Genomic DNA, 13,534 nt, shown 5'->3' with positions numbered 1-13,534 from the left:
GTAACACTGTATAAATAGTATAATAATACTTTCCTCTAATTATAGTATGATAGTATGATAGGTAACACTGTATAATTAGCGTACTTTCCTCTAATTATAGTACTTTGTATGATTTAAAATTGTATTAATGAGTAGGTAACACTGTATAAACAGGACCTGTTTAGATAAAATATGTACTAAGAATTACAAAAGTGTTGAATCTCCTATCGACTTTATTAATAGGTCACAGTGTTCGTAAAAATGGACGAGTATTACATTTGGATAGGTTTTCTAAGATCCAGTCCAGAGTATATAAGAGGGATAAAAGCATTTTTGAAAAATGCATTTCCCATCTACAAAAATGGCGATCAAATGAAGTGTCCGTGCAAAAAATGTACTGAACGTAATTGGTTCTCTCAAGATGTCATCTACGATCATCTTGTTTGTAATGGCCCTTCTCCATTACATGCCGATTGGATCTTTGAGGTTTCACAGACAAAATGAGGAGGTACTGATGACTTTGAAGATTGTGAAATGGGGATTAAATTTGAAGACAATTTAGATGCAATGTTCAATTATACGTGTAAGAATTTTGAAAATCAAGGAGGCTGTGAAGACGAACCAAATGTAGAAGCTAAGAAATTTTTTCGGCATGTTGTAGAAGAAAAACAACCATTATATTCATGTGTACTACGTTTTCTCGATTAAGTTTCCTGATCAGATTTTATCATTTAAAATGTGTTTACGAAATTAGTGACTCTGTATTTGGAGAATTACTAAAGCTGATCAAAGAAGCGTTTTCTGATGCCAATCTCCCTTTGTCTTTAAATGCTGCAAAGAGTGTCATAGGGATTTAGGCCTTGACTACGAGAAAATACACGCGTGCCCCAACAGCTGCATGTTGTACTGGGGTAAAAATAAAGAAAAAAATGAATGTGAAACTTTTGGTGTGTCGAGGTGGGTTGTACATGAAAAAGATGGCATCATTGAAAATAATGATCCACCGAAGTTGATTTATAAAGTAGCAGCAAACGTGATGAGGTACTTCCCACTACGACTAAGGTTATAGAGGATGTTCCTGTACAAAGACTTTTCCAGACTTATGAGATGGCACGCATTAGGACGAACAAAACATGGAAAATTAAGACATCCGGCTGATGTTTTGGCTTGGACGGCGATGGATGCTCGTTATCCTGATTTTACAGCGGAAAATCAAAATGTTAGATTGGGTGTAGTAGCTGATGGTTTTAACCCATATCGTTCAATGAATTTAAGTCATAGTACATGGCCAATCGTGTTGGTAAATTATAACCTCCCCTGGCTATGTATGAAACAAGAAAATCCGATTCTGTCCACGTTAATATCCGGTCCAGATTCTCCCAAGAACAATATTGATGTTTATATGCAGCCCTTAATTTCGGAGTTGAAAGCATTGTGGAAAGATGGTGTCGAAACTTATGATTCCCTGACCAGCGAGAATTTTAATTTACGAGCAAGCGCGTTGTGGATAATAAGCAATTTTCCGGGGTACTCTATGTTATCAGGCTGGAGTACGAAGGGGAAACTAGCATGTCCAGAGTGCCATTACGAGACTTCTTCTGTTTATTTGAAACATAGAAAAAAAATTGTCTACATGAATCATAGAAAGTTTCTTGATCCGACACACGAGTGGAGGCTAGATAAGAAGAGATATAATGATGAAATGGAAATGGGGAATAGTCCAGTGTCATTAACAGGAACAGAAATTGAAGAGTTATTATGGGGGTATGAAAATCAGTTTGGAGATAAGACCCGGAGGAAGCATAAAAGGGTTTGCCCTTTAAAAAAACAATATTTTTTTATCTGCCCTACTGGTGTCATAATCCGCTTCGACATAACTTGGACTCCATGCATATAGAGAAGAACATATGCGATAAAATATTAGGTACTTTGCTTAATATAAGTGGCAAGTCGAAGGATCACCTAAATGCTCCATATGATTTACAGGATCGGGGCATAAGAAAGCCTCTTCATCCTATTAAAAGTGACGATGGAAAGCATATTGAAATTATGGCAGCGATATTTGACATGACAAATAAGGAAAAAGAAAATTTTGGCAGCCTATTGAAAAATGCCAAATTTCCTTATGGTTGTGCCTCAAATGTAAGTCGGTATGTGCACATAAAAGAGAGAAAGGTGGTGGGGTATAAGAGCCATGATGCTCATTTCATACTCCACTATTTATTGCAATTTGCCGTAAAAATACATTAAAACCCGAGGTCGCATTACCGATGATCAGGTTGGGTTCATTTCTTCGCGGTCTGTGGAGCAAGGTGGTAGAATTAGATGATATCAAGAAGTTGTAAATAGAAATTGTGGTAATACTTTGTGAATTTGAAATGATTTTTACAGAGCCATTTTTCGATATTATGGTCCAGTTGCCTGTACATCTATGCAGAGAAGTAGAATACGATGGACTTTATATATGGTCGTATTTACGCGGTCGAATTTAGTACTAATTACAACGGAATAAATACAACCGTATTTATATACAACCGTATACGGTTGAGTTTAGGCGTGCTCTTAAATTCAACCGCATTCGGTCGAATTTAGCCTTATTAATTACAACCGAATAAATACAATCGTATATATATGCAAACGTATACGGTTGAATTTAGCCGTGCTCCTAAATTCAACCGCATTCGGTCGAATTTAGCCTTGCCAAAAAATGGAGGGAATTTTCCCGCCAGCGAATTTCGTACTAAATTCAACCGATTTCGGTCGAATTGTTTTTAAAAATGGCGGAAAATTTCTGGAAAAAAATATAGAATAAAATTTACACGAAATTTATATTTAGTTCTTGCAAAAAAAGATTATTATGGTTGTTAGATATTTATCTTTCAATTAATAATTATAGTTTGAGTTTCTAAAATTTATTTTAAAAAAGAAAACCAAATATATTTATTTTTTTCTAAATTTTTTGTCATATCACTAAAATATACAGATCTTGACATCCGTACGGTTGGATCATTCATTAATATTTTTAAAAATATTGAATCATTAATATGGGATTAAACACTAGTTAGAAGTACGGGTCAAATTACTAGTTGACTGTTAAAAAAGCAAACCAAATATATTTGTTTTTTTCTAAAATTTTTGTCATATCACTAAAATATACAGATCTTGACATCTGTACGGTTGGATCATTCATTAATATTTTTAAAAATGTCAAATCATCAAACCTTAAGGAGGATCTAACCTTAAGGATGTCAGCATCTATATATTTTAGTGATATGATAAAAAAATTTAGAAAAAAATAAATATATTTGGTTTACTATTTTAACAGTCAACTAGTAGTTTGACCGGTACTTCTTACTAGTGTTTAGTCTCATACTTATGTTACGATTTTTTAAAAATTGTTTATGAATGATCCAACCTTAAGGATGTCAAAATCTATATATTTTAGTGATATGATAAAAAATTTAGAAAAAAATAAATGTATTTATTTTCCTATTTTAATAGTCAACTATTAGTTTGACTAGTACTTCTTACTAGAGTTTAGTCCCATACTGATATTTCGATTTTTTAAAAATTGTTTATGAATTATCCAACCGTACGAATGTCAAGATCTATATATTTTAGTGATATGACAAAATATTTTAAAAAAAATAATTGTATTTGGTTTATTATTTTAACAATCAACTAGTAGTTTGACCAGTACTTCTTACTAGTGCTTAGTCTCATACTGATGTTTCGATTTTTTTAAAATTGCTTATGAATGATCCAACCTTAAGGATGTCAAGATCTATATATTTTAGTGATATGATAAAAAAAATTAAGAATTTTTAATCATTTGACCTTGATTAGTTTAACAAATATAGTTGAATTGAGACAGTTTTTTTCAACTTTGAGAAAAATAAGATAACGACTCATTGAACTAAAAATGGTTAATTTGAGAGTGTTTTTTTCAATTTTGAGTGAGCGACTCAGTACATACTAAACATGTATAACAAGAGAATAGTTTTTTGACTTCTATAATAATTATATTTATTCAACAATTCAAAATAATTGAAAATATCAAAAATAAATTAAATATTATTTTAAAAGGCCGCTGCAAAACGCGGTTTAGTAAACTAGTTCCTTGTATACTATTATTTCATAAGAATTATTATACAATAACATTTAAAATATCAAATAAACTAATTTATAATTTTGAAAAGCAAATTTAAATAGTAAATATTATTTTTATAATGCTTTCTCAATACTTCTAATAAAAGAGTTATTAGTTTTAAAAACTAAAGCCCACTTATATCCTCATTTTATGACCCACGACCATGAAAATAAAGCACAAAACTAACGCACTCTGTTTATATTAAACCCACAAACCCTAATTATACATCCCCAATCTTCATACCATCCGCTTACAACAAATCTCATCACTAGTTCTTACATAAATTAGGGGAAATTGAATGAGGTCTGGTAGGGTTTGGAAAGGGGGAGATATACATATAAATAGTTGTGTGTATAGGAGCCAACTAGTCTTTCACGCAGCTGACCACCGATTTCATCGACCACTCCTAATTCTTTCAGCGGTAGGATTGTTTCTAAGCCCTTGTAAAATTATACATGTAATTATTTTTGTCTATAATTTCTCACTCATCTTGTTATAATTATTAACACTTTCAAAATTAAGGAGAGAGTACAATGGCGGTTCCAGCATTAACGAAAATGATGGTGAAGAAGAGGGCCCGGAAGTGTTAGAGCCCATGGAGAAAGCAAATTAAATTCTTGGGTCTTGATTATGAAAGTCAAATTATTGTGTAAATTTTGATTGTATTTTCTGTGTTCTCTTAAAGTTTGTTCTTGAGTTTTTTGTTCGATTTCGATCGGAATTTGCTTTGTAGAGATATTATGAAGTTGTTATTTTTTTACGTCTAATTTGTGTAACGATTTGCTATACAATACAGACTAAAAACTGTGTTTGTGGTTGGAATGCGGCTGCCTGAATGTGACCGGATTTGGGCAAGTCACCGGATTCTGAAAACTTTCGGTTTTTGGCGGGTTTTTTTAAATTGGTGTTCACTATTTCAACCGATTACAGTTGAATTTAAATTTTGCAGTTTCTGGGCGGGGTTTTTGATTTTTTTTTAAAAAAAAATTAATTTTTTGGGTGGGATTTTCAAAATTTTAGCGAAAATCGAATTTGACCGCTTTCGGTCAAATTTAAGCGGTTGCATTTAGCTGGTCATATTTAGCCGGTTGTAATTAGCCAGTTGTATTTAATATAAATACAACCTATTTACTAAATATTACTCGAGCGAATACAACCGGTTGTATTTAGTTAAAAACGGCCGGATTCGGTTGTATTTAGCTAAATACAACCGTTTTTTTGACTGGTTGTATTTAGCCATTTTTTTTGTAGTGTGTGGACATCTAAATTTTCTTGAGGATGAGGCTTTAAGACTTTTCTTTGCACATTCTAAGTGATATGCAGCTTCACAATTTTGAAGAGAGCATTTCAGTTTATTGCCGGAGTAGACAAATGTCCGGCAAATGTGACACTTGATGTGAAATGGGTACACACATTAAATAGATATTAGGGCTTCCATGTTAGACTTGTTTGATTAAGAAAAAGTGAAAAAATAGAATATAAATGAGTTAAGTAATTAGATCGGCTTCCATGATATAACAAGAAATATTCCAAAAAAGATAAATCTTAAAATCCTAGAGGATCTTGAACGATACATGCGGCTTATGCCTCTATCGAACAAAAGCAAAATATTGTTAGTGCGGTGGGGGTAGCAGATACTTTGGAGATCAACATGGCGAATAAGGTCAAGAAAAATGAATGTTAATGATGATGCTTTGAAGGATGTAGAGGAGTGACCCATTTTTGAGTGACCTGTTTCTCTATACGAAGGAAATTATGAGAATTTCAAGAGGTTTGCATGTACAACCTAGTGAGTGTTCTATAAATACGGACCTTTAGTTAATTTAGGCATATATCAACCATTTTTATATCTTCACTCTCGTAATATGGAATATCATTCAATCTTACTCTTGAAACGGTCAAGATAAACGTCCACGGAGCAACACCTTTATTTTATACCATTTCAAAATTGGCAATGGTAATATAGGTACGGTGATCATGAATGCTAAGAGAGAATTCTTGAAGTTGTCAACTAGTGTCCTGCCCCTGAACACTTCTCTGGAAAACAAGTCGAACGCCATTCATCACAAGCTAATTGAAGCAGACAACTATAAGGATATTATATTGAGATGATCTATATGGAATGCCAAAAAGAGTTCTAAATGATGTGTCATGACACTCGTTTTAGCACTCCAATGGATTTGGACCGAGGGAAGTGCCCAACAAAGTTTTCCACATTTAACACCCTACAAAATATGTATATAGCAACTCACTAAAGCTATATACCTACGTATCTAGTTTTAATTACACTCTTGAATGACGATGCAGAAAAATTTGAGTGCCAAACATTGGATGCATATTTCGGTACCATTCATGAAAAATGAATGTGGTAACTTGTGAAACAATTAAAAACATGTCTACTTGTAACCATTGTTCTGAAAATAAGCCGATAATAGGGATTAGGACGGGTCCAGTTTAGATTAATTGGAAATCAGGTCAAAATGTGATTTTGCCGATTAAGTTAAAAATCGGTTAGTTCGGGTCACAAATCAATCAGTTAATAAAAAAATTAAAAGAAAAATTGAAATTCAAAATAATAGTATATTAAATTACATTGACAATCATATGCCCCTAAATCTTAATCTCTAATAACTGAATAAGTTTCTTCGATTAAATTACTCTTATTTTTTTCTAAAAATTTACTCGATTGATTAATTCATTTCACAATACCATGTAGTTAATTTTCTATCACAAATTTATTCTAACTATTAAGTAGTGAGTATTAATTATTTATGTATAACTCATTTATTAAATTTGTATACTTAAATATCAAATATGAAGTAATGATATGTGACATTATTTTTGTAAATTTTATGAAAGTTTATTGAAATTTAAATAGGTAATTTGATTAATTAAATTTCTTCCGATTAATAAATCCGATTAATCGTCGATTATCCGATTAATATCACTGAAAGATACCTCCATCGATAATGCCAATTTCCGAATTTTAAAACGGTGCTTGTAACTAACTAAGAAACTAAAACTTTTTTGAAAAGCCAATAGCTGATTAATAAACCCGGTAGGTAAAAAAAGGTATATACTTAGAAACTAAAATTTAAAACTAAGAACATTTTCAATGAGGTGTCAATTATACATAAAATCATACATAATGTCAACAAGGGCAAGCTAATCTTAAGATGAAGCTATTAATGTGCATGTTATCATGGTTCTTGTTGAGTTTAATGAGTTCTTGTTCAACTAGTTAAGCTTTGTGCGAAGAATACCTATAGTATCACCATACCAATGACTACTCCAATCTTGACTACTAGGCTCTTTGAACCCTGCAATGTTAATAACATGATTGTAGAATTGAAATTGTTTATTGAGTTCTCAACCTCCATCGGAACAGTGACAATTATAGGACAATTGTCCATCAAGCCTTTAGATTTAACTCGAGTTATACCTTCAGGCCATGTTTGTTTCGTATGATTATAATCCCCGGATAATAATCCGGGGATAACTAATCCCATCAAATTTAGTCTTATTGATTAAATAGTCTTATCCTATATTTGTTTGGAAGGATTAAGTCTAGAATTGGACTACAATCCTTTAAAATTTTATCCTATATTTTAAGGGATAATTATTGAGATTAGAATATAATTCTTTAAATTTTCCGATCCTATGTTTGTTTAACATGGTATTAAAATGAGGGATTATAATAATTCAAAAAAAGATTTGTAAGAGAGGATAAAATAATACCGCCTCCCACCAAGTGTAGATGGGATTATAGTCCTATGCTTTACTCCAATAAAACAAACAAGGGATATGATAAATTAAAGGATTATAATCCTTTGATAATTCTTCACTAATTTTTTATAAAACAAACATAAAATCGGAAATTTTAAAGGATTACAATCATATCCCCTACTTAATCCCATGAAATAAACATAGCCTCAGTGAAATACAAAAACCAGCCACCATTTTCCAGTATCCTATCAAGTCTATTTTGAATTATGTCATGAGGTCTTTTAGTATTCCAAGTGAACAAAAACTCAATGGTTTTAATGTGCCCTAGCCCAGCATTGGTAAAATAATCTCTGAATTTTTGCATAATTAAGAGTCCGTGTTCTTTGCCTCCTATAACCTCATTTAGGTCAATCATAACAATTGAATTCCTCCAGGTAAACACCAAGGTTCAGAGATTCCCTTACTTAATCTAAAAATGTTCTCTCAAAGATAAATTCATTCATGAAATTTATTGTAATCATACATAAAAATATCACAAAAGTGCATATGTCTTTCAACAAAAGTAATGTAGCAAGTAACATGTTGTGCTGATTTATAATGCACATTAACATGCCTAACATATGGATTATAACCAATCCAAATTCTTCCATTATAATGATATTTATTGTTAGAAATTGATGACCATTTTCTAGCTATTTTATGAGAAATGTGAGTATGTTTAGCTACTTTAGCTTTAGTCTCTATGTAATGCACAAAAGATAATATTTTACTGGAAATAGAATTCATGACCTCTTTTTGGTGGTGGCTCTTGTTCACCACCCTGACATTTCTAAGTTGTTAAATTCATTGAGACTTTATGCGGGCCTTGACAATCTTTCTTCGTGGGCATCAGCTGCTATTAACTCAAAATCCACTACTAGCTCTGCACACTTCTCCTTCTTTCTCTTTTATTTGATGTTGACTTCCTTGTTAGTGTTAGGTTTGTGGAGTCTACTAATTATTCCCATGAAAATAGACTATTCAGATTTAGATTAGTTTATGGATTAGTCAACTTTTCAGATTTGGACTATAATTTGATTTAGGCCTAGTTTCTTCACTTATAATTATTCATATAATTGTAAAATCATAACACAACAAATTATGAGAGATCAATACAAAATTAGTGTGGTTTGTGGAGTAAGAATTTTCGAACCACGTTTATCTTTGTCTTGTATAATTTTCATTTATTTTCTTGTTCTTGTTTATTATCTTTGGGTTTTGTTTTCGTTGTTGTATACTCAACAACTAGTATCAAAAGCCCGGGTTTTCAGGCGAGTGGGAGCGATGGCAGAAGACGGGAAGGTAAAGATCGATAAATTTAATGGCAAATATTATAGATTTTGGAAGATGCAAATTGAAGATTATTTGTATCAGAAAAAACTACACAAACCGCTGGAAAGGAAAAAGCAAGATTCAATGGATAAAAAAGCATGGAATCTATTGGATCGGCAGGTTCTGGGTGTTGTCAGGTTGACTTTGGTGAAGAATACTGCTTATAATATTGTCAAGTAAACGATAACTTGTGGTTTGATCAAGGCTTTGTCAAACATGTATGTATGGGAAGTCGTCTGCTTCAAATAAGGTATATTTAATTCGCTTGTTAGTTTGCACGAGATTGAATGAAGGCGATTGTGTTATTGATAGCATCGGTGGACATTTAATTCGTTGACGAATTACAGGCCTTGTTGTTGGCATCCTCATTACCAGACAATTGGTCAGGTTTTGTCACTTCTATAAATAATTCATCTGGGAGCGGTAAGATGACTTTTGATGGAGTTCGAGATTCGATTATTGGAGAAGATTTTCGTAGGAGAAATTCAGGAAAGTCGTCAGCTTCCTTTTTTGAACGCTGGGAGTAGAGGCGGAAAGTTCGAAAAGGGGCAGAATAAAGGGCGTAGCATATCAAAGTCAAAGAAGAGAGGGCAATCCAAAAATTGCAAGGATATTGTTTGTTACAATTGTCAGAAGAAAGGTCACTTCAGGAATCAGTGTACGACTCCCAAGGCTCCTAAAGGAAAGGGTAAAGAGTATAATTCAGCTAACGTAGTTGAAGAAGTGGTGAATGAACATGCTTTGATTTGTTGTGTTAAATGTTCGGTTGAATCATGAGTCATGGATTCTGGTGCATCATTTCATCCTACCCCTTGCAAGGATTTGATGTTAAATTTCAGAGTTGGAAATTTTGTTAAAGTCCATATTTCTGATGATGAGACTTTGGATATTACGGGCATGGGAGATATTAATCTCAGAACCTCTTTGGAAACTAGCTGAATATTGAAAGATGTAAGGTACATTCATGGACTAAAGAAGATGTTGTTATCTGTGGGTCAGTTGGATTAGGAAGGGTATCGGGTTACTTTCGGAGACGGACAGTGGAAGGTTATAAAGGGAAATCTAGTTATTGCTCGTGGAGAGAAAAAAGGGGACTTTATATATTATTGAACAATCTAGCTATGAAGCAAATGCCGTTGCTGATAAGATTGAGTCTTCAATTTTGTGGTACCAAAGGCTTGGTCATATGAGTGAACACTACGCCATAAGTGCTTAAATGCAATTCCTTTTAAGAAGCGTTGCACCAAAAGCGTTTCATTATCTACAATTTTTTTGGTTTTTTGCAATAGAGTAGAATAAGCGTTGCATTATAGTTAAGTTACTGTTGCTAGTTACTGACAGTGTTGTGCAACAAGCAACACTAGAGTTACTGGTGTTGCATTACACATTTTAAAAAAATAAAAAAAATGCTGACATGGACATAAAATGCTGACGTTGTACAATGAAGCCCACATCCAGTACTGACGTGGCACCGTGGGGCCCAAATGTGGGACCCACAGTGCTGACGTGGCGGTGCCCTGTTATGGGACCAGAGAATCGAATTCAAGACCTTCGACGTACTTAAAGAAAAAAATTAATTAAAATATAAAATATTTTAATTAATAAAATTATATTTTAATATTCAATTAAATAAAAAATACAAAGTATTTTTTATTTTTTAATAATATATAAAATGCAAAAAAAGGGGGTGTTGGGCCAACATGTGGGTACCCATTTTATCCGGAAGCACTCTCTGACGGATCAAAAACACTCTCTGATCGGTCAGAGAGTGCTTTCATATAATGTGAGTTCCACGTGACCTCACTTAATATTAATAATAATGTTAAGAAAAAAAAATTGTCAAGAAGGTTTGCTAGCCAAGAGAATTGAACCCAAGACCTCCCACTTAAACAAAGATGTTCACAACCACTGCAACAACTTAGTTGGTGTGTTTTTATTTGTATAACGTATACTTTAACTATACAGTAAATAAATAAATTTAATGAAAAAGCACTCAGACACAGATATACGTTTATAGTAACGAGGCCAAAATTTTGGGCGGTCAAAATTTCCCCCTTCTTTCGACTCTCTCAGTGAAAAAGTACCATTGTCGATTTTTAGTTTTTAGTTTCAATTTCTCAAACTCTCTCAGTGAAAAACTCTCTCAATTTGTAGTTTGGCAATTTGTACCATTGTCGCAATTTCTGCTCAAACTCTCAGTGACTTCTCTCAAACTCTCAATTTTTGCACCATTGTCGCTTTGGGGCTTTTGCTTTTGCTTGTATTTAGGGGCTTTTGGATTTGCGTGCTGTAAAAAGCTTTTGCATGTAATTTCTAAAAAGCTTCTAATTTTTTATTTAGGTTTTTTGTTAATTTAGGGGAATTCGATTTAGGGTTTGATTTTTGATATGTTTGTGTTTGATGTTTGATTTTGATTTTGGATATTTTTCATGTTTTCATCACTGCATGTCTTTATTGGGTTCGATTTAGTCTGCATTCTATTTTTTTATATTAATTTGTTATGTTTTTTTATTATGTTTACTTGTAGCTGCACTCATTGCTCCTGCTTTTTCTCAGATTATTTGTTAGTTATTGTCTGTATGTGAATGTATGCATAACTGATTATATATGGGAAAGTTTTGTTAGTTTGAGAATTTATGTTACTTGTTATATTATGGTTTATAAGTAATTTATATTTTTCGCACCATGTGGTTTAGTTTGAGGATTTATATTACTTGTTATTATGTTATATTGTATCCAGTCTTGTTCTTCCAAGATTGTGCGTAAACCGTTAAACTGATAAGAATGACGGTGAGGGAGTGTAATTCTTGATGGTAGAATTAGCGTACTTTTGATTTGGAATTACGAATGCGGATGGTAGAATTAGCGTACTGAACCTGTTTAGATAAAATGAATAGGTAACACTGTATAAATAGTATAATAATACTTTCCTCTAATTATAGTATGATAGTATGATAGGTAACACTGTATAATTAGCGTACTTTCCTCTAATTATAGTACTTTGTATGATTTAAAATTGTATTAATGAGTAGGTAACACTGTATAAACAGGACCTGTTTAGATAAAATATGTACTAAGAATTACAAAAGTGTTGAATCTCCTATCGACTTTATTAATAGGTCACAGTGTTCGTAAAAATGGACGAGTATTACATTTGGATAGGTTTTCTAAGATCCAGTCCAGAGTATATAAGAGGGATAAAAGCATTTTTGAAAAATGCATTTCCCATCTACAAAAATGGCGATCAAATGAAGTGTCCGTGCAAAAAATGTACTGAACGTAATTGGTTCTCTCAAGATGTCATCTACGATCATCTTGTTTGTAATGGCCCTTCTCCATTACATGCCGATTGGATCTTTGAGGTTTCACAGACAAAATGAGGAGGTACTGATGACTTTGAAGATTGTGAAATGGGGATTAAATTTGAAGACAATTTAGATGCAATGTTCAATTATACGTGTAAGAATTTTGAAAATCAAGGAGGCTGTGAAGACGAACCAAATGTAGAAGCTAAGAAATTTTTTCGGCATGTTGTAGAAGAAAAACAACCATTATATTCATGTGTACTACGTTTTCTCGATTAAGTTTCCTGATCAGATTTTATCATTTAAAATGTGTTTATGGAATTAGTGACTCTGTATTTGGAGAATTACTAAAGCTGATCAAAGAAGCGTTTTCTGATGCCAATCTCCCTTTGTCTTTAAATGCTGCAAAGAGTGTCATAGGGATTTAGGCCTTGACTACGAGAAAATACACGCGTGCCCCAACAGCTGCATGTTGTACTGGGGTAAAAATAAAGAAAAAAATGAATGTGAAACTTTTGGTGTGTCGAGGTGGGTTGTACATGAAAAAGATGGCATCATTGAAAATAATGATCCACCGAAGTTGATTTATAAAGTAGCAGCAAACGTGATGAGGTACTTCCCACTACGACTAAGGTTATAGAGGATGTTCCTGTACAAAGACTTTTCCAGACTTATGAGATGGCACGCATTAGGACGAATAAAACATGGAAAATTAAGACATCCGGCTGATGTTTTGGCTTGGACGGCGATGGATGCTCGTTATCCTGATTTTACAGCGGAAAATCAAAATGTTAGATTGGGTGTAGTAGCTGATGGTTTTAACCCATATCGTTCAATCAATTTAAGTCATAGTACATGGCCAATCGTGTTGGTAAATTATAACCTCCCCTGGCTATGTATAAAACAAGAAAATCCGATTCTGTCCACGTTAATATCCGGTCCAGATTCTCCCAAGAACAATATTGATGTTTATATGCAGCCCTTAATTTCGGAGTTGAAAGCA

This window comes from Apium graveolens, chromosome 2 (assembly GCF_009905375.1).
Source record: "Apium graveolens cultivar Ventura chromosome 2, ASM990537v1, whole genome shotgun sequence".
NCBI classification, from domain to species: Eukaryota; Viridiplantae; Streptophyta; class Magnoliopsida; order Apiales; family Apiaceae; genus Apium; species Apium graveolens.
The sequence above is the reverse complement of the archived record's forward strand: the minus strand, read 5'-3'. Positions refer to the sequence as shown.